Below are 23,678 nucleotides of genomic sequence, written 5' to 3'. Positions count from 1 at the left end.
CTTTGACCTAGCAATACCACTACTACATTGGTACCCTAAAAATATTTTTTAAAGAAGTTGAATTCAAAATTGGGGTGATGCCTATCAAATGGGGAATGGCTGAACAAATTGTGGGATGAGATTAGGATGGAACATTATTGTGCTGTAAGAAATGATGAACAGGATACTATAAGGATTTATGGAAAATGTAATCCATCTATAGAGAAAGAACTGATGGTATTTGAATATAGATTGAATTATTTTTTTTTTTGGTTAGGTCTAATGTGGAAATGTTTTGCACAACTAAACATGTATAACATATTGAATTGCTTGAGTTCTTAAGGAGGGCTGAGGAGGGAGGGAGGAAGAGAATTTGGACCATAAAGTTTTTAAAAAATCATTGTGAAAATTTGTTTTTACATGTAACTTGGGAAAAATTCTAAATAAATAAATTTATTTTTTAAAATAGTTTTATTTAAATCCACATGTGGGGGGCAGCTAGGTGGTGCAGTGGATAGAGCACCAGCCCTGGATTCAGGAGGACCTGAGTTCAAATCTGGCCTCAGACACTTAACAATTACTAGCTGTGTGACCCTAGGCAAGTCACTTAACCCCAATTGCCTCTCAAAAAAGCAAAAAACAAACAAAAAAATCCACATGTAAGAATTAAAGATTTGTATTCCTTAGAAGTCTAAGATAATTTGGTAATATAAAAGGGATAAATAATTACATACCACAGTCAATTTTCATAATCCAATGATTTAAACATATAATAGACAATTTTGTTATATTCATTGAATGAATTAGCTTTTATGTAAAGGTTCAAAGGAATGTCAGAGTTGAATCCTTGCTGGACAAGTATTCTGTATACATTTATTATTTCTTTCCTTACAGTTTTTATATATTTATTTATTTTTTAATTTATTTATTTTTTTTTGCGGGGCAATGAGGGTTAAGTAACTTGCTCAGGGTCACACAGCTAGTAAGTGTTAAGTGTCTGAGACCAGATGTGAACTCAGGTCCTCCTGAATCCAGGGCCAGTGCTTTATCCACTGCACCACCTAGCTGCCCCTTTCCTTACAGTTTTTAACTGGCATTTGCTTTTTAAAACATTAGTATTCTTTTTGCTTTTGTAGTTTTTGATTCTTTCCATGTGAGTAATGTTTTTCAACAGTAATTTAATGCTATCATATAGCAATTGTTTCTTTTTTTAAAAAATGCAAGCAAGTCCACTTTTTACAAAATCTACAGGTTTGGTGAATATTTTCAGTTTTCCCTAATTATTCTCTTGAATATATTTTATATTGTCATTAAAAACTAAGAAACTATAACTGCTATAATAACTTATATTCAGCTTCTCTAATAAAAGTCACTCTCAGGTTTATTCTAATTTTCTCCCAGTGTAATGTCCAAGGCTTTATATTTTCAGGTTACCAAATAGATTACCTGTCATGACCCTACTGTAATAGATAGTAAATAAGTAAATCAGACAGATACCTTTCACATTCACAGATTTCTGCCAAATTTACCAACTAAGGTTAATAATTTGTACCAAATCCCCATGTTCATATATTCTTTTATTGTAGAAATATTATTCTTTAGCAAAGGAAAGAAGCTTTTGGCTAATAAGGAGGCAGAGTATATTTCAGGCTTTTCTTGTGACCTAGAGTGGCAAACTTTAGAGCCAATGGAAAGAGAAGCATTTATTGCAGAAACAAAGAGTAGTAAGTGACCTTTGAGGTCATCTAGGCCCCCTACTCCCTAAATAGGAATCCTCTTGATATCACATTTAATGAGTAATAATCTAGACTTTTCTTTTAGAACTAGTCAAAGGGAAATCATAATCTCCTATGGAAGCAAACTCTACTTAGCTTAATATAATTGTCATTTCTGTGATTTATTCTTTTTTTTTGGGGTGGGGCAATGAGGGTTAAGTGACTTGCTCAGGGTCACACAGCTAATAAGTTTCCAGTGTCTGAGGCCAGATTTTGTGATTCATTCTTTAATCCACTATTTAACATAACATTATTTGGTGAACATTTAAGTCCCTGTCCTCTGTTAATTTTTCACTCAATCAGAAAGCATTTGTTAAGCATCTACTATGTTCTAAGCAATGAGGATAAAAACAGAAAAAGAATTCGCTTTCCTAAAAGAGCTTACATCATAGCAAGGAGAGACAATTCATTCATATATAGTATAGGATTTTTTTTCTTTTTAATGAGGGTTATATGACTTGCCCAGGATCACACAGCTAGTGAGTGTCAAGTATCTAAGGCCAGATTTGAACTCAGGTACTCCTGAATCCAGGGCCAGTGCTTTATACACTGTGCCACCTAGCTAGCCCCATCATTCATATATAGACATATGCAAAATAGATACACCCTGTAATTTTGGAATGAAAGCACCGACTTCTTGGGAGGGGACAGATGTTGGAATCACAAAAGGCCTCTCTTGTAAAAGGTAGAATTTGAACTGTGTTGGAAATGACTAGGCATTTCACAGGAGTAATAGTTAGAGTTTTGGTATAAAGGCATGTATAAAGGTAGGGTTGAAAACACCCCCATGGCATTTAGACTTGATATCTTAACTAGATGAGATGATAGGTTTTAGATTAAATCTAAACAAGTCCCTTCAATTGGAGTGACATTTAAAAAATTCTTATTTGGATAGGCCAAGGAAATTTGGCCATGTAACAGGAATCATCTATAAATTAGCAAACTACTTAGAACTATGTTCATTCAAGAGATTGGAGCAAGCATGGCTTTACAGAACACCTCTATAGATCTGCTGTCTTGGGAGTGGAAAAGAAGCCTTGGTGTTAGCCTTGGTGTTAGTCAACCCCCCAACACTTGGCCAAAGGAGGGACTTACAAGTATGAAAGGGTGAGGAGGATATTGTAGCTCCCACCTTTGTATCTGTTAGAGGCAGATTTCTGGATAAGCTAAAAGCAATAACTGATCAGGAGCCAGTGATGGGTAAATGCAGATTCACTATTCTTAAGGAGAACTCCTTGAGTACCCTGTGAATAGGAAAATAGAAGTTCCAGGAAATAATAATCATCCCTTTGCTATGTGATGTTTAAAATCTATATTGTGTGATCGCCTTAAATTAGAAGATTCAGTACCAGTCTTTGGGCATTGAACATTTATTAAAGCATACAGATATTCACACGGAGTTCAGAAAGTTAAGAAAAAGCCTATCTAGCCTACAGTTCCAGGCTGGTTGGGTTCTTCCTCAAGTCCTCCTCCAGGAGCCTGCTTTAATCAGGAACTCTCCAGCAAGCTGATTGTGGAAGCTTTTTATAGGTCTGGAACAGAGGCAGTCCTTACACACTGCTTCAAGCTGATTGGTTGGTGTCATCTAAATCCATTGGTTCTGAAGGTGTTCTCAAGGTGCGATTACAATCCAGTTAACTTGAAGTAGGCTAATCAGCAGTTAACCACTCTCACTTGATTAAATCAGTCTAGATTAATCTCCAGGTGGGTCTTTGAGTATCTGCTAAATCTCATTATTTCATCACAGCTACATATTCTCTCTAAGCTTGAACCCATTTCCCACTGGATTTATATGTACTTTGAGGAGAAACTGCCACAGACTTTATTTCCCTTTCTTCCATTTTTCTTTTATTGAAATTTTCTTATACAAAATTACTAATATGGTAATGTTTTACATAATTGCACATGTATAACATTCATTTGATGGCTTACCACGTCAGGGATGGGGTAGAGGAGGAAGGGAAAAAAGCATAGAATTTAGAATTCAATACTTTAAATAAAAATGTTTATTATAAAAAAATAAACAGCTATTGATTACCCTAGTTCTGTCCCTTATCATAGCTTGCCTAAACAATTGCAAGAGCCTTTTAATTAGGCTTCCTCTGACTCAAGGGTCTCCACATTCCAATTCATCTCCTACTCAATTGCCAAAGTATGTTTTCTAAAGTGAGTTTGACCACATCACTCCCCAATTCAATGCATTCCAGTGTCTCCCTTGTCATTTGTCCTTTGTTCTCAAAGAAGGCCACATTCACCTTGCATAGACTCTGGATTTTCTCTTCCTCTTGGTAACAGTCTTTCTGTCCCTTACCAACTACCCTTTCTGTGTTCACTTTCCCCATTAGAATGTAAACCCCTTGAGAGTAAGGACTGTTTCCTTTAGTTCTTGTATCCCCAGCAGTTGGCATAGTGCCTGCCCGGCACATAGTACCTGCATACTAAATACTCTTTCCATTATCATAATGACATGAAGAAAGTAAGGCAGATAGCATTGTTACCATTTTTCAGTTTTAGTTTCCAGTTAGGCTAGAATCTTCACACATTTTCTTGAGCTCTTCCTGCAGTGGTCAAGTAGGTAGACCACAAATCTCAAACAATCTTTGGAATCATTTGTCCTGGATGGAGAGATGGGACTTGGCCATCCTACCTTTATATACTTCTCCAGGGTCTTGTATTTGAAATACACATTTTCTATTCAGTTCAGGTCTTTTCATAACAAATGCCTGAAAGTCCTCTTTTCCACTGAAGTCCCATTTTCACCCTGAAAGATTATACTTAGTTTTGTTGGGTATTTAATTCTTGGTTGTAGTCCCAGTTCCTTTGCCCTCTGAAATATCATATTCCATGCCCTCTGGGCCTTTAATGTAGATGCTCCTAGATCTTGTGTTATTCTTACTGTAGCTCCACAGTATTTGAATTCTTTTTTCTAGCTGCTTGCAATATTTTCTCCTTGTCCTGGGATCTCTGGAATTTGGCAATAACATTCCTGGAAATTTTCCTTTTGTGATCTTTTTCAGGAGGTGATCTGTGGATTCTTTCAATTTCTATTTTATCTTCTGCTTCTAGAATATCAGGGCAGTTTTCCCTGGCAATTTCTTGGATGATGATATCTAAACTCTTATTTTGGTCATGGTTTTCAGGTAGTCCAGTGACTTTTAAATTATCTCTCCTGGATCTATTTTCCAGGTCAGCTGTTTTTCCAGGGAAATATGTCACATTTCCCTCTATTTTTTCATTCATTTGGATTTGCTTTATTGTGTCTTGGTTTCTCATAAAGTCACTAGCTTCCTGTCACAGACTTTTTTTTTCTTTTTTGGCAGGGCAATGGGGGTTAAGTGACTTGCCCAGGGCCACACAGCTAGTAAGTGTCAAGTGTCTGAGACCGGATTTGAACTCAGGTCCTCCTGAATCCAAGGCCAGTGCTTTATCCACTGTGCCACCTAGCTGCCCCCGTCACAAACTTTTGAGGGAATGTTTTGCATCCCCTAGGCTTATTGTTCCACAAAGTAAATACCCCATCTCTAAAAAATTACTAAACTCTCAGGGGTACTTCTAGAATTCTGAGGGAAAGAGGTAGCCAATCTCTGGGAACCTGACTCTTATGTAGCAATGGGAATTGAAATAAAAAACTTCTTAGCTTATGGGGGCTACATAAGTAGATGGAAAATGAAATGTTGTATATGATAAATAATACAAAGCCATTTTAGCTAAATTATAGTGCATATTAAGGGAAGTAATTTGTAACAAAACTGGAGAGGTGAGTTGGGACAGATTATATTATGACTTTGAATGCTCAACATTTGATCTCTGAAGTAACTGGGAGAAACCAGAACTTATTGGGTGGGAAAATGCCATAGTGATGCTTAAAGTTTAAGAAAATTTCTTTGGCTGTTGTGCAAAGAATGGGATTTGAATAATGAGAGATATTAGACAGGGATACAAATTAAGAAACTATATTTCATTAGTCCAAGTGAGAGATGATTAAGTCCTTAACTAGTATAATGGCTGTGTACATCGAAAAGGGCATAAGTATGAGGAATATTGTAAAGATGGAAATGACAATATTTGGCAACTGATTAGTAAGTGGAATGAATGAAAGTAATTGAGGAAGATATCAAGCTAGCAAACATAAGTGGCTAGAAGAAGAGAGGTCCCATAGATATAAATAAAGGTGAGAATGAGAGTAGGGGATAGAGGGTGATGTGGAACTACTTATTTCTGTTATAATCACCCTAAGTTTGATATTTGTTTTTAGGACATCTAATATACACATATATTTATATGTACACACTTAACTCACATGTATATTTAGATATATTACTGTATTTTGACCTGTAAGGGATTCATTTAATATTTTTATCATTCTGTGTTTATTTATAAGTTCTTTATTTAAAGCTATATTATGTGACCTATTTTTGTAAAATTGCTATATAATCCTGAAAAATAAATGTATTCCTTAAAATTCCCCTTTATAATTTCCAAAGGCATATATTTTCAAATGATTTGAACTTTTTTTTCAGATGCATAACTTCCTTCTTATCTGTTAGATATAATAAAGTATGAAAGACACTGTCATTGACAATTTTTTACTCACTATCTCATTTATATTTCCCTTAAGTGCTTAAACATCATGCCAGTCAGTATATGTATATTTGATATACATTTTTTCATTATCTATGTTGTTTTTTAAGTATAATGTCACTTTTTGTTGACCATTTAAAAATAATTCCATTGTCTTAATTATTGCCATGATTGTTTTTTAAAATATTCACCTGAAATGTAGTTTCACCTTACCCCTTCATTTTATACTACTCATTTCTGAAATAATGATATATTTCCCTGTAAAAAAGAAAAAATATAAAACTTTTATTTTTCAAGACATCTATGTATTTGTAATCTTTCAGAATATCTTTCACAGCAAACTTTCCTTTAATATATTCTTTTCATTACATTGAAGTTATCTGTATTAATTATTTTTCTGAAAAACTAGAGAATGTTTAAAACTTTAAAAAATAGCATTTAGACCATAGATACTTTAAATGCAGCTAATATGTTCTTGCTATCAGACATGTTACCAATTTTTATTAATTAGATAAGCCTGTGTATGTATAAAAAGTAACCTGAGTATAATTTTAATATCAGAGTTCTTTTATTAATGTAATTCCTTCTGACTAGTTCTCCTGAGAATTCAAAGGCTTTTAAAAGCACACAAATGAAACTTCATAAGACTTCTTTTTAATAATATTACCCATTCATATAATAGCTCTGAGCTCATTTTTATGCTAACATTATTAAAGATATGAAAGTTTTCTTTTATTCTGTTAATGAATGGGAATAATAAGTGAATTTTGGTGGGAGGATTACAATAACAACAGAAAGATTGGTCCATTCATCCTTTATATTTCCTTAAAGATGTCAAGTTTTTCAGTGGTAGTTGGTTCTTAACATAGGTTTTTATGAAGAGTAAACGTAAGTTGAAAGAAATCATTTGAATTGTTTCAGTGTAAGAGGATATCCATTTTAATTAAAATATGACAGTGCCAGTGTGATTTCTTGAACACAAAGATCAAAATTGCATAATTTCTGGCTGCATTTATCTATGTAAGTCACAGGACTGACTAACTGAAATAACATCATCAATGAAAAGATCATGTTTACTTAAATAGCTACAGAAAAAGTTAACCTTTCCAATTAGGAAAAAAAAATTCCTCCCACATATTTAATTATGTGGTTTAAATTTATTAAAATCTAACTTCACTAAGTAATGGACATCCTACAGTCAAATGAGACAGTGTTTTGTTTTTTTTAACCTATACTATCTACATATAATATATGAATAACTTTATCCCTCTCTTTTGCCACCTTTCCCAATTTCTTTTATTCTTTCTGTAGTCACTTTTAAAAATATTATGAATATATATATTATATAATTGATCATGTTACCTATGTTTTTCTTTTACAGTTTATTCTGCTGATATATTTCTTTTATATATAAATTAACACCTTTATTTTCTGTCAGTGAAATGACCGTGTGTTGGATTCTTCATTTTCCTGATATAGTTATACTATAAAACCTTTCTGTTTTCATAAAGAGTTTATGTGTAGATCATCCTTAAGGACCTTGATTTCCTAATATATATATATATGTATATATGTATATATATACATATATATATATATATATTAGTATTCTATAAAAATAAGTACATAAAAGCTGCAAATAGGGTTTCAGCTTTCAACCATTTTGGAGATTCTTGCTTTATGGACAAATACCAATATCTATGCATAAGCATAGTGCTTGTTCAGAGGATCACAAAACATGAACATTCAAAGCTACCATAGATTCTAAAGCTTACAAGTTATCTTAAGCAAACATGGGCACAAAAATAGCCTACAATATAAAATAGTTGATTCAATTAAATTCAATAGATAGGTAATGTCATATGAACACTGGATTTTGAGTTTGAGGACTGTGATAAAATAATGGGATTTAGCAGATACTCAAAGACCCACCTGGAGATTAATCTAAATTGATTGTATCAAGTGAGAGTGATTGACTGCTGATTAGTCTACTTCAAAGTTAACTAGATTGTAATCATACCTGGCTAGCCCTTAAGAAGGTATGGTTCTCAGAAGCTAGACTTTGAACTTAACTTGAAAACACCTTCAAGTTCAGTGAACCAATGGATTTGGAGGACACCAACCAATTAGCTTGAAACTGTGTAAGGACAGCCTCTGTTCCAGACCTATAAAAAGCTTCCACAATGAGTTTGCTAGTGAGTTTGTGGTTGAAGCAGGCAGGTGGTGGAGGACTTGAGGAACCAGACTAGGCTGGAACTCTAGACTAGGTAGGCTTTCTTTTTCTTAACTTTCTGAACTCCATGTGAATACCTGTATGCTTTTGATAAATGTTTAATGCTTAAAGACTGGTACTGAAGTTTTTTTTTTTAATTTAAGGCGATTTTAAACATCATTGGACTTAGATTCAAGTATTACTTTTTTTTAGTGACACCTTCCTTGTCCTCATTTTCCTCATCTGTAAAATGGGAGTATTGAGGAGCAGCTAGGTGGCACAGTGGATAAAACACTGGCCCTGGACTCAGGAGGAACTGAGTTCAAATCTGGCCTCAGACACTTGACACTAACTAGCTGTGTGACCCTGGGCAAGTCACTTAACCCTCATTGCCCTGCAAAAAAATAAATTAAATTAAAATGGGAGTATTGAACTTGATGAGCCACATGGTACTTGATGGCTCTAATTCTATCATCTTGTGAAATATCTGTTGAAGGCTTTCCATGAGGAGACAAAAAAATAAATAAGACATAGCCCTAGTTATCCAGAATCTTGTAATTTAATGTTTATATACTTTAATTTACCACAGAAATTGTGCAGCATCTATTATTATGTTCTAGAATTCCCTATGGTACCTGAATTATAGACATTGCACAAGTAATGAATTACTATAGGAAATCTGATACCTTGCATTTCCAATTTATTATCAAGTCTGTCTTGGGGGGAATTAAAGATAACTAAATTAGAAACTATGCACAAAATGTTTTGTATCACATGTATTTTCATAAAATAGGGAGGAAATATAATTGAAAATAGTATAATTTAATCAATATTTTGCCTATGTAAATCCTAATGTATATTGAAAACTATTGAGGTCATATTCATATCTACAAACATTTTTCTGTGAAAAAAAAGTAGTCACTTTTTCCTGTGGATATTTTGATCTCAGTCAAATTTGCTTCTTTTCTATGTCAAAAGTCTTCTTTTTTGCCATATACAATGCTTATTAATATAATTATTATTTTATGTACAGGTCACTTATGTGGCATAACCAGAGCTAGAAATACAAAATTTTTTAAGTTGCAACACTGCTTTTTCCTCTGCCCCCAACAATGACCTGGGGCACAATTACCAATTGTAAGATTGTCTTGGACAACCTCTGTTCTCTAAACTTCAAGATGGTTTCAAAACCTCCTGTTCATATTTTCTGCTGGGTCCCTGAAATATATTAATAATATTTGTTAGCTACATTTCAAATAGGCAAAATATCATGAACTTCTGAGAATTAATTTTCCAAATTAATACATTTTGAGAAATTTGATTGTAATTTTTCACATTCTAAAATAAAATATGCTCAGTGTAAATTGGTTTATGGTAATTAGATCTTCAAACAGTCTTACATCTCCTCCAGTCTCTTTTTTTTTTTTTTGGATGAAAACACTGAGGCCTAGGGTTAATTTAAATGATTTGTCCAAGGTCACACAGATAGTTAAAGGCAGGGCCAGAAATGAAACCTTGAGTTCTGTGTTCTTTCTCTTAACCACTGACTTAATAACTCCGTTTTTGTTTAAATACATGACAAGTATGTTCTGGCCTTATTCTCTCAGTGACAGGCCTACCACACCTCCATTGAGGTTTCTAAGTTGTGAGAATCTCTTGTGAGTTTTCTTTTTTTTCCAATTAACTTGACCTCTCACTACCTGTTTCCCTGTATTTTAAGGGATTGGTGATTATCACCTTGGTTCTATTTAACTACTTTATATCAGGTAGATTTTACAAAGAAAACTATAATGAGAACAAACATTGTCTTCAACATCTTGGGAGCATAATTCCTCCTAAAGCTCCTCAGTCTCTATTGAAAATTAGGCTCATTTATTACATAGCATGGGTCCTCCCGAATTTATATCAAAAGACAGTCAGACTCCTGGCTTTGCTTGAGTGTTAGATTACTGCTAGATTCTACTGGGGTGGAATCCAGAAGGTCATTCCAAATGATAGCTCCATGTTCTTCAAGGACTCAGCCAGCCTGACTTCAGCATCTGATCTAGATTTGTGAACTTCCAGATTCCTCTGACTCATCTCCTGGCCTTTGAAATTCCCATGGTCAGAGAATCAACTCCTTGCACCTTGGACAGAAAAGAACAAATCAAGTGGCCAAGAAAGCCTGATTTCTTGGAGACCTTATAGCTTTGGTGGGGGGTTGGGGCAAAAAGAATCCCTAAGGCCTCAATGCCATTATAAACCATGGATGAACAAGTTAGTTATCTCCCAGATGGTAATGCAGCAAAGAGAGTCAGTCAGTACTGTCTCAGTCTCCTTTAAAAGGATTTGGCTATTCCATCTATATGGGAAAAATCTGTTGGGAAGAGGTTCCTTCTAATCACCCAACCATATTGTAGGTCAATAATAACCAGTTACAACATGTCCACCCACATATTTCCCTCACATATCATGGAAATTCGCCCAAAAGTAGCTTCTCCTAACTAGCCAATGTGGTCTATAACACATTAGACTGCATATTACAAAAAAGATCATAAAAGAGTTCTTATATCAAATGTTTATATTCTTAGCTCAAATTTTAAAAAGAGTTAGACCCGTTAAAATCATCTTTCTTTTGCATGAGTACCTTTTTTTTCTTTTGAGTTTCTCAAATGAAAAATGTAATGGCTAATTTTACAATTAAGTTATAATAAAATACTATATAATTATTAAGTTAACATACTTAGAGAATTAATATAAAATAGATACTTAGAATAGCCTGAAAATAAAGAGAATTTCGGCAGGCATATTCTTAAATGATACTATGAATAAAACAAGCACTCCTGCTATTATTGTTACATCTTCAAGGACATATTATATCATCATGTGATATTTCTTTCATATATACTGATTACAACCCAACTATATCTTAGTCAGTGGTTTCATAAATTTCCCAGCCAGAAAAAAAAAATTATCCCATATTGGCCAAACTTTGTTGATAATCCTCTCCAAATGTACCTGTGTTTGTCTTCAGACAACAGGAGTGACTTTCATTTATAGGTTCATGATAAAAACAAACAAACACAAAGACTTTAAAGTTTTGTTTGGGACCTTATATATGGCCTCCTGCTCACATAGCTTTTGAATTCCTGGGGTCACTTCCACATAATGTTAAGATGTTGAAGGGTGACTAAGATCTAATTTTGGACTCTACCAATACTACTACTATTCTATTCTGACTACAACTATAATGACTCCTTACTATTATCACCAGTACTACTACCACTCCTAACATATTTATATAGGGATTTACTATTATTATCATTATTATTATCATTATCATCATCATTGTTATTAACAAAATAGTCATTCCTAGATACCATACCCTTCCCCTACCACAGAGGCAAATGAATCTATCTTACACCATTGAGATTGTACCCTCCCTTGTACAAAATAGAAGTGGTTAAGTAAAAGCAACAACACAGTGACTATATCTGATATTGTATGCACCATTCTGCTCCTATAGCCCCTGCTGTTCTCTCTGACAAGAGGAGGAAGGTGTGTGTTGTTATTTGTTTCCAGGGAAAGCATTAATTTTTAGAGTTTTATTATTCTCAAAGTGTTTTCAACAGCACTATAAGACTTTGGTTGCATGCAATATAATACCCTTTTTCACATGAGGAAACTGAGATTTATAATGATTAAGTGATACAGCAACTGTAGCTAGAACATAAATTTTCTGAGCCTAAGTCAGTTTCTTGTTAAACTCTCTACCCAGAAGAATGCTGCTTTGATTATGCTGTGGTTAACATGACACAGAATTTCAGAGTAGGCTTTCTGGGTTCAATCTTGCTATAACCCCATCTTATCTGAAGTAATGTTTACTAGAATGGGTGAAAAGAAAGTGTAAGTTATTGCACTAATTTGTATTTACCTATTTCCTATGGAATATTATAGTGGGGAAAATGGAGTGTATTTTAATTTGTTTTTAAGTGTTTATTTTAAATAGCCATTTATTACTTTTCTTCAATTTACATTTTGAGTCCCTGTTGTGCTAACTAAACAAAATGACAATCAATGTTTTTTCTGCCCTCAAGGTTTTCAGTTTGATTACTCAAATGTAATCTGATCCATGTAATATATGTGCAAAGGGAAAAGGAAACTGAAAAAAGAGGAAATGAAAAAGATTTCAAGAAAGATAGATTAATAGTAAATTACACCCTACATAGTCATGTCATTGTCTGATTCATTGTAGTTGCCAGGCATTTAAAGACACAGGTCCAATTCAATTTGATAAATTTCCATTGAAAGCAAACCCAAACAACTATTTTTAGATTAAATTTATTTACAGCAAGATTTTTTCTTTATGTAGCCTTGAGATAATAATAATAATAAGGATGACTTTTTATTAGATGGTAAACTAGGAAGATAGTCTTTAACTCAGCATTTTAAATACATCAGAGGAGACAAAAGGGAGAGGAGAAGGAATAAACTATCCTATTGAGAAGACCTTTAAAAAGTTGCTCTTATTTCAAGGGGTAATGGCAGAATAACAAAAACAAAGCTGAAAATTTAGACCTAGACAAGAATTATCTTTGCCACTCCATTCCCACTGACCCATTACTAATGACTTCTTAATAATGGAGATCTGAAATTAAGAGAGTGCTATTACTTATTAAAAATAGTTTTGACTGGTATCACATATTGCTGATAGTATACAGATCAGAAAGTGTGGCTAATAAGCATTATTTCTTTAGATGTTAAAAGGTGTATACATAAGACTTTTATAAAATGAAACCACTGTTACTCTCAAATACTATTAATATATTTATACCATACTAAACTGAATGCTAATAAAATATAGTAGGCTATGCTGTTCATATAGCTTCCCATATCTATATCCCATCTGAAGTATTGTTTTTGTAAATCTCTTATTCAAGATAGAATTTAGGCTTTCTATCCCAAATGTGTACTTGATATTTACCCATTCCTAATTGAGAGACAGGGAGAGAGGATTTATTAGGCACTCACTATATGTCAAGCAATGTGCTAGGCACTAGAGAAAGAAATACAAAGCCCTACCCTAAAGGGACTTATATTCTGTTGGGGAAGACAACACATATAGTCGTGTTAGAATGTAATGAGGACAGCATGGTGAGGAAAGGGTGTGGAAGTGATGTGAATACTAAAGTTAGTACATTCATATTTCCCACTAAATTCTATCCTCTCAGCCACCATAGTTCCTGAATTACATAAAATGTCCAAACAAAGGTAATTACAATCATCTCAGTGAATAAGTTAAACTAATCTTAGGTACCTAGGTAAAACAGAATAGTTTTGTTTGAGGTTTTGTTTTACTTTTTAAGCAGTCATTTTATTTTATTGGTGTTGTATACATAGAACATTAATTGGGAAAGTTCAATGAAGCAACTTAATTATATTTTATCCCTTTGAAGTCTGAAATAACAATTTCTCTTTGACAGACTTTTATGTAGGTCAACATAACAAAAAGCCTAAGGAAGAATGGAAGGGAAATATTGTTTTTTTACCTTGTATTCATCTTGTAGATGACTAGGGATCAATTATGTCTCTGGCATCTAAAATTTTTCCTACATAAAACAAAAAAGAAATGTATTCTCTGTACTGCATTGTAATGGTAAAAGAGTGATTTTTCCAAGCATTGGAATGTAGTCATTGTTGATGAAGAAATGTATTAGATGAAAGATATAAATAGCATAATACTGAGTTACATTATTCAAAGTAGTTGAAGCCTAGTGAGAATACTCATCACAAGCCAGTTAGGTGGCTCCATGACATGAGCTATGGATCTGTATTTGGGAAGGAAGACTAGAATTCAAATTTGTCAGGTTACTTATTAGATGGGTAACCTTGGGGAAAATCACTTTACCCTGCCTGCCTCAGTTTCCCTATCCATAAAAGGGGGAACTTAGTTCCCATGGTTGTTCTGAGGATTAAATAAGATTTTATACTGTAAAGCTGTTTGCAAACCTTAAAGTACCATATACATACTAGTTATGGCTATTTTTGCTTAATACCATTATGTAGTAACTTTATCTTTTATAAACTGTTCACTAAATATGTATAATGATTCTCCATGGGAAACATGGAAAATTGTTTTAGAGCTTTGGGTAATGATTTTCACATGTTCAAATCACTCTTCAAAAAATTACATGAGATATTTGTGGGTTTTTAAATATATGAGCAATTGGGTGTTTATATTTCTATCAAAATCTAATTTCCAAAAGACAGTTCAGAGTGGTTCATAGAGTTTTAATGAGCTAAAATTTCTTAGCTTTTAAGCTCTTTAAAAATATCCTACTTTTTTAATAAGGAACTATATCTTTAGTGATGGAGTTTTAAGTTGGATTTTTAAAAAATTTGTGAAACTAAAAATTGTCATTTAAGTCACATAGAAATCTGTACTTTATATATTTTAAGGGACTTTATTCTGAAACATTGTGTTTCGGTTAGAAAATTAATCATTTTCAAGCATGTTAAATAGTTTTGCACAAAGTAACATAATGATAGCATCCTTAAGAACTAATTTTACCCAACCTTCTTGAGATAGGATAAAGAAAATAAAAATTATGTTAAAAGATTTTTAAAATCTGGATCATACTATATTGAGACTATTAAATATCTATTGTCTTTATTTTTTGATATGCAACATTTTGAAATTAAACAAATATTTTAGTATATCTAATATTTTACTAGATTTTTTATATGGTCATAACATCATTTGGCTCATCTCACTTTACAGAACTACTAATACATTCATTTCTTTGTATAAACATATATGTGAGGCCACATATAATAGTTATTATTATTTATATATATATATATATTTATATTTATGTATGTATGTATTTATATTTATTTATATATATTTTTTGGTGAAGCAATTGGGATTAAGTGACTTGCCCAGGGTTACACAGCTAGTTAAGTGTCAAGTGTCTGAGACCAGATGTGAACTCAGGTCCTCCTGATTCCAGGGCCAGTGCTCTATTCACTGCACCACCTACCTGCCCCTACTGTTTTGTTTTGTTTGTTTTTTTGTTTTTTGGGGGGTGCTTTTTTTTTGAGGAAATTGGGGTTAAGTGACTTGCCCAGGGTCACACAGCTAGTAAGTGTTAAGTGGTTGAGACCAGATTTGAACTCAGGTCCCCCTGAATCCAGGGCTGGTGCTCTATCCACTGTGCCACCTAGCTGCCCCCCCCCCACTGTTATTTTTTGTTTTGTTTTGTTTTGTTTTGCTTTGTGGGGCTATGAGGGTTGTGACTTGCCTAGGGTCACACAGCTAGTGTCAAGTGTCTGAGGCTGGATTTGAACTCAGGTCTTCCTGATTCCAAGGCCAGTGCTTTATCCACTGCGCCATCTAGCTGCCCCCCACACTGTTATTATTATTATTTTTTTCTTTAGTGAGGCAATTGGGGTTAAGTGACTTGGCGAGGGTCACACAGCTACTAAGTGTTAAGGGTCTGAGGCCGGATTTGAACTCAAGTACTCCTGAATCCAGGGCCAGTGCTCGATCCACTGCTCTACCTAGCTGCCCCACTGTTATTTTTTAATAATTATTTTTTCAATCAATCAAAAGCTGCCTTTTCCCCCTCCCACCTCACACTCATACATTCCATACCTTCCATTAAGAAAGAAAACAAAACTTTCAGAGGTGTATGTGTGGGTTCATTATTGTGTAGCTCAGACTTATTCTACTCCTCTGCCCCTTCAGTCTCCTCTCATCCAGATCCCAATTACAAGTTCTTTTCTATCTTTTCTTTTAAGATTATCTTCAAAATCTGCTCTCCTTTAAGTTTGTTTTGCTTAGGAGAAAGCCTTCCCTTAACCTTCCCTCTTTCCTCCTTTCAATCTCCCCTTTCATGACTTTTTTTTCTGTTTTGTAAAATGCTTGTCTGTATTCAGCTGTGTGTGAGTTCTTTTTTCCTTTAACCAGTTCAGATGAGAGTAAGGTACAGTTGCCATCTACTACATAAACCCTTTCATCTTTCCTTTTATAGATATCTACTTGTTCACCATAATTGTATGAAAGGATTTTCCTTATCCTTCAGTCATTCCCACATTGCATAATTGTCTTCTCTTCTTTTTCCAATCTTTAAAGATCATCAAAATATATTGTAATGAGTCGCACTTCCTCTGCCTAATTTATTATTATTTAATCATTTAAATCATGACCAACTCTTCATAACTCTATTTGGGGCTTTGGAAAGGTTTGTCATTTCATTCTTCAGTGCATCTTCAAGATGAAGAAACTGAGGTTTAAGTGACTTTCCCAGGGTGATACAACTAGTAAATGTCTGAGTTCAGATTTGAATTCAGGAAGATGAGTCTTCCTGACTCCAGGCCTGGAATTTTATCTACCATGTCACCTAGCTCTCCAATTAAATTTCTTCTATGACCCCTGAACATAGGGTTCTGAGGGGACACATTTATCATCTCCCCATATAAGATTATAAATAGTTTGTCCTTAGTTAGCCTTTTACAACTGTTCACTTATGTTTGTCTTTTTATGTTTCCCTAGACATCTATTTTTGTATTTAAGTGTTTCAACATGGCTCTGGTTTTTTTCCCCTTCAGTAATGGTTGGAAGTCCTCTATTTCATTTAAGGTCTTCTTCTTGTTTGTACGTGAGTTATTCTTTAGTTGCCTTGTGGGTGAGTTATTCTTGTTTATTTCTCTATATTTTTACTTCTGGAATATCATATTCCAAGCTCTCTGCTCTTTTAAATTTTAGCTGCCATATCTTGTGCAACTTTGGCTCCTCAGAATTTGAATTCTAGCTGGTTGAAGTGTTGTTTTTTTTCTTTGATATGACAGCTTTAGATTTTTGATATAATGTTCCTAAGAGTTTTCCTTTCCCACTTTTTTTTTTTTGGTGAGGCAACTGGGGTTAATTGACTTGCCTAGGGTCACACAGCTAGTAAGTGTTAAATGTCTGATGCCAGATTTGAACTCAGGTCCTCCTGACTCCAGGGCCGGTGCTCTATCCACCGTGCCACCTAGATGCCCCGCCACTTTCTTTTGTTTTTGAGGGGCAGTGGGGGTTAAGTGACTTGACCAGGGTCACACAGCTAGTAAGTGTCAAGTGTCTGAGGCCGGATTTGAACTCAGGTCTCCTGAATCCAGGGCTGGTGCTTTATCCACTGCGCCACCTAGCCGCCCCCTGCCACTTTCTTTTAAGAAGTGATTGGCAGATTCTTTTTTATTTCTTATTTGTCCTCTAGTTATGACAGATTTGGAGAGTTTTATGATTTTTAAAAAAATATGATGTCCATGCTCTTTTCATTGGACATAGCTTTAAGGTAGTTCAATGATACTTAAATTATCTCTCATCAATCTGTTTTCCAGTTCAACAGTTTTTGCTGTGTGATATTTTATATATTCTTTAATTTTTTTCAGTCTCAATTTTGATTTATTATTTATTGTTTTTTTATGGAGTCATGTATCTTTTATTCCCTTTCTAATTTTCAGAGTTTTCTGTGTGGGTAAATTTTTATACTGTTTGGGCCAAACTATTAATTCTCTTCCTAAATCTTGTTTCCATGGCTCCCTTTTTTTCTTTTTCATTTAGCACTTTCATTTCATTTATAAAAATATTTTCAACTCTTTTTTTAACTCTCACTTTTTCTCTTCCAGGAATTCCATTACAACTTGTGCACAAACTATTTTTTTTTCTTTGAGGTTTTTCTTATAGATTTTGGGAATGATTTCCTTCTTCTAGTTTGTGTCTTTAATGTCCCTGACACCATAAGAACATTTTATAGTGTATTACTGTTGTTCCTTGCTCATTCTTACAGCCTGTTTCTTGACTTTATGTTAGGGATAGGCCTGTGCACTTATGAAGGGGATTTTTGGGCTTATATGTCCTCTTCATTTCTGCTGCTGCTTTCTTGGAATATTCAGTGGTATGCATTTCCAGGATGTTAGAGACAGCTCAGGCTGGGACCAGCAAGCTTTTAGTGCTCTCACAGTGATTTGTCTGATGCTGGGCAAAGTCTACTTACTCCTCTCTCCAAAGTTACTAGATTTTGAAATTGCCAAATATAATTACCTTTTCTCAGTTATGATCCTCCTTGACCTCTCTGCAAGATCTGAAAGTGAAAAACACTATCTCCTGTTATATACTCTCTCCTACTTAAATCTTATTATCACTGCTCTCTCCTGATTCTCCTCCTATGAGTCTTCTCACTCTTTTTTTTTCGGGGCAATGGGGGTTAAGTGACTTGACCAGGGTCACACAGCTAGTAAGTGTCAAGTGTCTGAGGCTGGATTTGAACTCAGGTACTCCTGAATCCAGGGCTGGTTCTTTATCCATTGCACCACCTAGCCACCCTTCTCGTTCTTTTTTAATCTCATTTTAATCTTTATCCAGGTCATACCCACTAATCATGAATATCCCCCAAGAATTATTCTTGGCCTTCACTTTTTACTCTATGATCTCTTACTTGGTACTCTTGCTTTCATTGGTTCAAATGTCATTTCTATCTATGCAGATGATTCATATATATATAATATGATAGAGGTGATCATCAAACCCATGTACATACATCTATAGATATATTGTATAAATGCACACAGAGACAAATATTTATATGTGTGTACATGCATGTGTGTGTTTTGGAAAAATATTTTGTTCATATATACACAAATGTGTGTATATGTATATGTATATATGTATGTGTATCTGAGTCCTTAGTCTCTCATCTAAGACACAACTATATATTTCTAAATACATCATAGAAATTTTTAACAGGATATCCCATAAGCATCATAAACACATGACTAAAAGAGAATTTCGTAGCTTACCTTCCATCACCCCCAGACTTTTCAATTTCCCTATTACTCTTAAAGGTACTATCTTCCTCTAAATACTCAGGCTTACAACCTTAGTTTCATCCTTGACCCCTCACTTTCACTCATCACTCATATGTATATATGTATATGTGTGTGTGTGTATAAATATATATATATATATATATATATATATATATAAATTTACACATTTTTTGTATTTCTACATTTACAACTCCCCTTCTTTCTGTTCATAAAGGCACAACCCTACTTCAGGTTCTCGTTTCATGTGGACTACTTTTCATTACTTTGTGTGCCTTGTCTCTCTCTATTACAATCCTTCCTTCATTTAGCATCCAAAATAATTTTTCTAAAGCATAGGTATGATCATGTAACATACAGGCAAGTCAATAAACTCCAGTGTCTCCTGGATCAAATATAAAGTCATTGGTTTGTCACTTAAAGATCTTCATCGTCTAGTCCTTTTCTACCTTTTTGGCCTTCTTTCACCTTACTCCCCTATACGTACTCTAGTTACTGTGAACTCCTTGAAGTTTCTCAAACACAACATTTCATCTCCCATTTCTGTGCTTTTCCATTAGCTATTCCCCTAAATCTAATGTTTTCCCCTTCCCCAAACACTACATTCGATAAACTTCCCAGAACCATCAAGTTCTAATACATTTGCCTAGGTTATTATGTACAAAATCATAAGAATATCTAAATACTTACTAGCTGTGTGACCTTGGGCAAGTCACTTAACCCTCATTGCCCTACAAAAACAAAAACAACAACAACAAAAGAATATCTTAATAAGGGCAATAATAACACCATTGACAAAATATAAAATAAAATATAGGCATAAGGTTGTTTTTTTAACATCATAAAAAGTATCTAAAACCCAAAGCAAGCAACATATGAATGTCAATAAATAAAGGAATAAATCAAGAATGCCCACTCACCATTATTGTTTGGTATTTTTCTCCAAATTAAAAAAAATAAAGCTAGCCAATGAGGAGGGGAAAAAATCACCCTTATTTGCTGTTAACTAGATGATTTAGTTAGAAAATCTCTGGTTGTTGTTTCTCCTTCATTCTCTAAGAGGACCATGACATTGGGAAGTGATGTCATGATTTGCAGTGAATTGGTTTTAAGTGAGGGGGTGGTGTGCAAAGTCACCAGCCTCACTCTTTCCTCCAGAGCCATCTGGCTCCAGTGGCAAGATATGTATCAGGACAATTGGAGATGGCCCCTGGGTTTTTGAGGCAAATGGGGTTAAATGACTTGCCAAAGGTAACACAGCTGGTAAGTGTATGAGATCTTATTTGAATTCAGGTCCTCTTGACTCTAGGGCTAGCAATCTATCCACTGAACCACCTAGCTGAGTTCAAATCTGGCTTCAGGCACTTACTAGCTATGTGAACCTCTCAGCAAGTCACTTAACCCTGATTACTTTTTTTTTTTAGTGAGGCAATTGGGGTTAAGTGACTTGCCTGGGGTCACACAGCTAGTAGGTGTTAAGGTCTGAGGCTGGATTTGAACTCAGGTACTCTTGACTCCAGGACCGGTGCTCTATCCACTGCGCCACCTAGGTGCCCCAACCCTGATTACTTTTAAGGGACATTTGTCTTGATAAGAGTAACTAAGTCATTCACAATTGATTAACTTTACAATACTGCTATTACTGTGTATGATGTTCTTCTGATTCTGCTCACTTCTCTTTCCATGAGTTCATATGTCTTCCCAGGTTTTTCTCAAATTGTTATCTTCACCTTTATCAAATAGTATTCTGTCACAATCATATAACACAACTTGTTTAGCCATTCCCCAGTTAATAGGCATTGATTAATATATTACAGGGAAATTGGTGCGGGTCCTTCAGTATTCCTCTTTGAAGAATTATACCCTTTCACATAAAAATCCAATTAGAATAACATAATCTCTTATTTAGGTGCTGGAGAAAAGAAACAAGAGACATAGACTCTTGAGGGGAGAAAATGGTTTAGAGACATGATTCTCTGAAATGTATTTTTCCCTGAACAGAAGGGAGTTCAAAGCCCTTATAGAGGATGGATAGTAGCCAGATGGATGAGATGACCACCTGACTATGGAAAGTACCCTTTGGGGGTGGGGAAAGCTTGAGTGAGGGGTGGTGGTCCTGATTTCTGGAGTTATCTCTGTCCTTTGTGGCCAACCAGGCAACAGCCATGTCTAATGGGCTTATCTTCCTTACTTCTCCAGGTGTGTCCATCCTTTAGCTAGTAGGCCACTTTAAACTATAATAGTTGCAAATTGCTTGATATGTCCAAACCCCATATCAAGAGTTTTGGGTGAGGAATCCCTTGAGAGAGGAAGGAGGCATAAGGAATATTTTTCTATCTTTTATCTCCCATTGGCCTTGGCATTTAGTTCTAATTTTCCCACAGGGAGATACTCCATTTAGCAATTTGTCCATCAATTCCAGACTTATTAATTCAAGAAAGCTTGAGGAACAGCTCAGTAAGCAGAGACATACCTATCAGATAGACTTTGATATTGAAAGACAATCACTTAAGGGAGGAGGAAATGCTGAGAACCCTGGCAGCAGAGAAGAGAGCCCTCTATGAACTCAAGAGAAAATTGAAAATCAACCTGGGAAGAGGAGCTGTCACTGAGAACTCAGATGAAAAACTTGTCCAGCAAAGACTTTAACCTCAAGGGTAGTTTTGTGTGTACTTCATAAAAGTGAAAGGACATAGGGGCCCTGTGGGATAGCAGTTGTGAGTTACTTTGGTCACATGTGTAGACTACATTTGTACCATTCTAAGTTTGAGACTTTTCTTCTTATGGATGATATATTATAACAGAGTTTGCCCCAAGTTTATGAGAGACATGTTTTTAGCTACTGTCCAAATTATATTAATTTAATGAATGCCTCTATTAAAAGTTAATTGTGGGGGCAGCTAGGTGGCACAGTAGATAGAGCACTGGCCCTGGATTCAGGAGTACCTGAATTCAAATCCGGCCTTAGACACAACACTTACTAGCTGTGTGACCCTGGGCAAGTCATTTAATCCCAATTGCTTCACCAAAAAAAAAAAAAAAGAAAAGAAAAAAGTTAATTGTGTCTACTGGCATTGTGTGAGACTTTATTTTGTGCTTTGAAAGACTTTAATGATATTTCATGTCATAGATGATGTTTAAAGCATTGTCAGTTAAACAAGTAGGTTCAGTAAGTGACTTAAAAAACCAATTTTATCATTGGGACACCTACTCTAAGTCAATAAAATAATGAAAGCAATTGTTTTAAAGGTAAAATTGCCACTGTCTCAGGGAAAGTAGACCTCTTGGAAAATGAGTAAACTTTGTGGTTACAGAGAAAATAAAACTATCTTCTATTAGAAAAAATTGAGCCCATTTTGAAGTTGATATTGATAGCTTAAACATTAGATAGTGAATTTCCTTTTTAAGACCTAAAAAAGTACATAAAAATAAAATATAGGTTTGCCTCCACTTCTTCCCTCCCCTGATGTTGTTTGTCTTCAGTTCTTGAGGAGAATCAATAACATTATGCGGGTAATTTCTTGACTTTTGTGTGAATTGGTTTTGATTTGGACAAAGCTGTGCAGTCATCAGCCTCACATTCTCCCCCGTAGTCATTGAAGTCCAGTGACAAGAGAAAAGTCAAGATGACTAGCTATGTCCCAAGATGCGATTGGTGACCTTAGCCTTTCTAAATTAAGGTCTTTCCCAGGTCTCAGTTTGTCTGAAGCAATGTCCATTTTATGACTAATGGGTAGATAAGAATTGAGATTTGACGGTCAGATTTACCATCAAAAAATATCAGTCTGGAAACAGAAGGCCCTCAGAGTTTCTGTCCAGAACAAAAAAACAATTGTTATTTACACTCATTCTAAGCCATCAAAACCTAAACAATGAGCAACTGAAGCTTAGGCAGGGGTTATTATTGGTCATTCATTGAAAGTCAGAGTGATTTGGGTTTAAAACCTTAGTTAAGTAGCTCCATTTGAAGCACGATGTTTGTTTTTTTTAAGTCTGTTGTGTTTTGTTTTGTTTTTCCCCAGAGCTTTATTTCAAGAAATCATAAATGAAAAAGCACAGGACAAAACTAAATTGTCCTAGCTTTTCGGGAAAAAAAGAGAATTACAATTTTAAAAAATATCTTAAAAATTTAAGAAAAATCTAACTCCCAAATGCCAATATATTTTACAAAGTATATCCAACCAAAAGTTGTTGTTGTTGTTGTTGTTTTTCATCCTTCATTCTTGAAGAGGACCAACAACACCATGAGGGTGATGTCTTCACTTGAGTATGAATTGGATTTG

At 34.6% G+C, this 23,678-nt stretch overlaps 1 protein-coding gene across 2 annotated transcripts in view; it reads left to right on the top strand.

Annotated features, from left to right (window-relative positions):
* ATRNL1 (attractin like 1) overlaps nt 1–23,678 on the top strand; it is a 1,132,449-nt gene that overhangs the window by 611,238 nt on the left and 497,533 nt on the right. The window lies entirely within an intron of this gene.

Source organism: Dromiciops gliroides, chromosome 2 (genome assembly GCF_019393635.1).
Source record: "Dromiciops gliroides isolate mDroGli1 chromosome 2, mDroGli1.pri, whole genome shotgun sequence".
NCBI lineage: Eukaryota > Metazoa > Chordata > Mammalia > Microbiotheria > Microbiotheriidae > Dromiciops > Dromiciops gliroides.
The sequence above is the reverse complement of the archived record's forward strand: the minus strand, read 5'-3'. Positions and strand labels throughout refer to the sequence as shown.